This window comes from Triticum dicoccoides, chromosome 4A (assembly GCF_002162155.2).
Source record: "Triticum dicoccoides isolate Atlit2015 ecotype Zavitan chromosome 4A, WEW_v2.0, whole genome shotgun sequence".
NCBI classification, from domain to species: Eukaryota; Viridiplantae; Streptophyta; class Magnoliopsida; order Poales; family Poaceae; genus Triticum; species Triticum dicoccoides.
The window spans coordinates 646,462,818-646,468,429 of NC_041386.1; positions in this window are offsets into that span (position 1 = coordinate 646,462,818).

Consider the following 5,612-nt stretch of genomic DNA (forward strand, 5'->3'; position numbering starts at 1 on the left):
AAACAGTTGCTGTGCCGCTCTTGCTAGTTGTTATCCCTGAGCCAGAAGTTGCTGCCGCCACCTGAGAAGCAACAACGGCCGTTTGGGCTGCCATGGCTGCCCAGTCACAGGTTGCGGCCGCGCTCATGCACCTTGTTAGCACGCGCATGACGGCTGCGGCCGCGCTCTCGCCGGAGTGGGCCACCAAAGTTGCCCTCACGATGCAGGTCCACGTGCCCATCTTTCACCGACGACGATTGAACAATGAAATGATATTTGAGGAGCGAGCTAGTGTGCTTGAGACGCCGGTTATGGACTGTAGCTGATGCACCTTCTCGCGCAAGCCATAGGCGTACTATACACCGACAGTGCTCCAGGATATTTTGTGCTGCATCTCACACGGTTGGTGATAATAAACTTTGTGCGATCTACTTCATTTTTCATCTTGATTTGAATTACATAATGGGGTCACAGCGGCAATGGACGGTGTTTTAATTGCTAGACCTTTTATCTGGAGTGAACATGCAACTATATGTGTGTCGTAAAAGAATTGGAATTATTCAGGGTTCGTTTGAACATTTTATACATTAAATTAGTTTTCTAGCCATTTCAGGTGCACAATTCAAAATTAAACTACATGCATATGCTCTGGTGCACCAACATGGGTTGTAAAATCATATATGTGTCCATGGGTTTATGCTTATCTCCCATGCAAGAAATGGGGATGAAATTCGAACACCACGGCACCGTGGCTCTCCGGCAAACGTCGACTTACTTGCTTTTGTAATTCTAGTAAATCCAAAATTCGTTCGAAATTCATGAAACTTGGCATGCTATCATGGGGCGGCATCAACATGCTGTGGTAATTATTTTGTCCCATTTGGGGCAGGTTTGGGTATAAGCTTCTCATAAACCGGAGCTTCTCACAACAAGTGTCATGGTTTCGGTAGGGAACGTTTCACCTTTCTGGACGAAACGATATCTGTTGCCTTTTCTCGATTTCAATTTTTTTCCTAGTGTCAACATAGAACAACAGGAGTGTTGTGTCAATTTTTGAGATTTTTCGGGATTCACTTGGACATTTTTATACATTAACTGAGTTTTCTGTGCATTCATGTGCACAATTCAAATTTGAACTACAGGCACATGCTGTAATGCATATAAATTAGTTGAAATTTCAAATATGTGTCCTTGGTTGCCTGCTTAGGTCCCATGCAAGAAATGGGAAGGAATGTCAAACACCCCGCCACCATCACTTGGCCGCAAACATTGATATACCTGGTTTTTAAATTCTACTAAATCCAAAACTCGTCTGAAATTCATGAAACTTGGCATGCTATCATGGAGCGGCATCAACATGCCGTGGTAAATTTTTTTCCCATTTGGGGCAGGTTTGGGTATATGCTTCTCACAAACCAGAGCTTCTCACAACAAGCATGATGGTTTTGGTAGAGAACGTCCCACCTTTGGGGACGAAACAATATCCATTGCCTCTTATTGCTTTCAAATTTTCTCATGTCAACATAGAACAACAGGAGTGTTGTGTCAATTTTTGTGATTTTTCGGGGTTCTTTGAACATTTTTATGCATTAACTGAGTTTTCAATGCATTTATGTGCATAATTCAAATTTGAACTACATGCACATGCTCCAGTGCATATAAATTGGTTGAAAAATCAAATATGTGTCCTTGGGTGCATGTTTAGGTCCCATGCAAGAAATGGGAATGAATTTCAAACACCAGGCCACTGTTGATTACCGACAAAACATTGAGATGTCTGGTTTTAAATTCTAGTAAATCTAAAACTCGTCTGAAATTCATGGAACTTGGCATGCTATCATGGAGCGGCATCAACATGCCATGGTAAAATTTTTGTCCCATTCGGGGCAAGTTTGGGTATATGCTTCTCACAACAAGCATGATGGTTTCGGTAGGGAAAATCCCACGTTTGGGGACGAAACGATATCCATTGCCTCTTATTGCTTTCAAATTTTTTCTCGCATCAACATAGAACAACAGGAGTGTTGTGTTAATTTTTGTGATTTTCGGGGTTCGTTTGGACATTTTTATGCATTAAGTGGGTTTTCAATGCATTTATGTGCATAATTCAAATTTGAACTAGATGCACATGCTCCAATGCATAGAAATTGGTTGAAAAAAAATCCATGTCCTTGGGGTGCATGCTTAGGTCCCATGCAAGAAATAGGAATGAATTTCAAACACTAGGGCACCATTGATTGCCAGCAAAACGTTGAGATACTTTATTTTTAAATTCTAGTAAATCCAAAACTCGTCTGAATTTCATGAAACTTGGCATGCTATCATGGAGCGGCATCAACATGCCGCGGTAAAATTTTTGTCCCATTTGGGGCAGGTTTGGGTATATGCTTCTCACAAACCAGAGCTTCTCACAATAAGCATGATGGTTTCGGTAGGGAACGTCCCACCTTTGGGGACGAAACGATATCCGTTGCCTCTTATTGCTTCCAAAAATTTTCTCATGTCAACATAGAACAACAAGAGTATTGTGTCAATTTTTTGTTTTTTTCGGGGTTCGTTTGGACATTTTTATGCATTAACTGAGTTTTCAATGCATTTATGTGCATAATTCAAATTTGAACTACATGCACATGCTCTAGTGCATATAAATTGGTTGAAAAATCAAATATGTGTCCTTAGGTGCATGCTTAGGTCCCATCCAAGAAATGGGAATGAATTTCAAACACCAGGGCACTTTTGATTGCCGACAAAACATTGAGATGCCTGGTTTTTAAATTCTAGTAAATCCAAAACTCATATGAAATTCATGAAACTTGGCATCCTATCATGGAGCGGCATCAACATGCCATGGTAAATTTTTTGTCCCATTTGGGGCAAGTTTGGGTATATGCTTCACACAAACCAGAGCTGATCACAATAAGCATGATGGTTTCGGTAGGGAACGTCCCACCTTTGGGGACGAAACGATATCCATTGCCTGTTATTGCTTTCAATTTTTTTTCTCGTGTCAACATATAACAACAGGAGTGTTGTGTCAATTTTTGTGATTTTTCCGGGTTCGTTTGGACATTTTTATGCATTAACCGAGTTTTCAATGCATTTATGTGCATAATTCAAATTTGAACTACATGCACATGCTCCATTGCATATAAATTGGTTGAAAAATAAAATATGTGTCCTTGGGTGCATGCTTAGGTCCCATGCAAGAAATGGGAATGAATTTCAAACACCAGGGCACCGTTGATTGCCGGCAAAATGTTGAGATACTTTATTTTTAAATTCTAGTAATTCCAAAACTCGTCTGAAATTCATGAAACTTGGCATGCTATCATGAAGCGGCATCAACATGTTGTGGTAAATTTTTTGTCCCATTTTGGGGCAGGTTTGGGTATATGCTTCTCACAAACGAGAGCTTCTCACAACAATAATGATGGTTTCGGTAGGGAACGTCCCACCTTTGGGGACGAAACGATATCCATTGCCTCTTATTTCTTCCAAAGAATTTCTCGTGCCAACATATAACAACAGGAGTGTTGTGTCAATTTTGTGATTTTCGGGGTTCGTTTGGACATTTTTGTGCATTAACTGAGTTTTCAGTGCATTTATGTGCATAATTCAAATTTGAACTAAATGCACATGCTCTAGTGCATATAAATTGGTTGAAAAATCAAATCTGTGTCCTTGGGTGCATGCTTAGGTCCCATGCAAGAAATGGGAATGAATTTCAAACACTAGGGCACTGTTGATTGCCGGCAAAACATTGAGATGCCTGGTTTTTAAATTCTAGTAAATCCAAAACTTGTCTGAAACTCATGAAACTTGCATGCTATCATGGAGCGGCATCAACATGTCGTGGTAATTTTTTTATCCCATTTGGGGCAGGTTTGGGTATATGCTTCTCACAAACCAGAGCTTCTCACAACAAGCATGATGGTTTCGATTGGGAACGTCCCACCTTTAGGGACGAAACAATATCCATTGCCTCTCATTGCTTAAATTTTTCTCGTGTCAATATAGAACAACATGAGTGTTGTGTCAATTTTTGTGATTTTTCAGGGTTTGTTTGGACATTTTTATGTTTTAACTGAGTTTTCAATGCATTTATGTGCATAATTCAAATTTGAACTACATGCACATGCTCCAGTGCATATAAATTGGTTGAAAAATAAAATATGTGTCCTTGGGTGCATGCTTAGGTCCCATGCAAGAAATGAGAATGAATTTCAAACACCAGGGCACGTTGATTGCTGGCAAAATGTTGAGATACTTTATTTTTAAATTCTAGTAAATCCAAAACTCATCTGAAATTCATCAAACTTGGCATTCTATCATGGAATGGCACACGACATGCTGTGGTATTTTTCGTGTTCATTTTGAGAGAAGGTGCACTCGAATAACTACAGCCAACAAAGGCATTTTGAAAAAATAGCTACCACTTTAATATCTCAAACATTTGTATAATTCAAACCGTGTGCGTTCTGTTAACCATTCACATGATGCCATGTGTCTTGGTTTTAATGGCTATAGGAGGTGTCGTGCGGACAGCTGCTTGACCTTGACTGAACAGGAGGCGTGCGAGCATAGTCCGGTGCGCGGGCTGACCGAGAGGCGTGCAAGCTGTCCTCGAATGCATAGGCTCACCGGGAAGCGTGTGAGCTGTACGCTACGCAGGCTCAATGGGAAGCGAGCCCTTTGACTTCCATGGCCGCCTGCCTTCCTCTCCGTGCGTGCGCCCCCTCAGCGGCATGGGACGCCGCCATCGAACGCTACCTCTCAGCGCCGCCAGCTGCCGTCCTCCCGCGCCCCGCCCGTCGACCCCGGGACGACATGATGCAAAGTAAGAGCAGGATTTATGCATATCTTCAACGCAAACGATTCTTTTGGATGACCCATGTGCAACCACTTACAAACAATTTCGTGCGATTTGCATGTCATATTGGGTATGTTACCATTTGTCAAACTGAGAGATTGACATTTGTTGATCTAGTAACATTTCCATTTGTCAACCTTGTTACACAGCGATTTGTCAAAATATGAAGCTAAATATCACTAGCAGTATCAAATTTTTGCAACTAAAATCCAGTATTTAAGCATAGATTCATTCATAGATTAAGCAGTCGTTCTTAATTTATACAAACAGTTCAACTCGATAGCTGAACCGACCAAACTTTTCCCAAATTGTTGCCAACCAAGTACTGAAATAGCTAGTTCAACTATATATACTAGCTAATTTTAAGTACATTGTATAGTTCCACCACATCTATAGTCAGATGAACTGAACAAAATAACCCCTAAATACTACTACTACCGCGGAGGGGCTTTGTACTACTTCCGGCTGCCTCTCCTCTCCTGAGCGCGCTCAGTAAGAGGCGGCGGAGGAGGAGTGATATGTCCATTTTGCATCATGCTTTTATATCGATATTTATTGCATCATGAGCTGTTATTACACATTATGTCACAATACTTATGCCTATTCTCTCATGTTTTACAAGGTTTACATAAAGAGGGAGAATGCTGGCAGCTGGAATTCTGGGCTGGAAAATGAGCAAATATTAGAGACCTATTCTGCACAGCTCCAAAAGTCCTGAAACTTCACGGAAGTTATTTCCAGAATAAAAAATACTGAGCGCAAG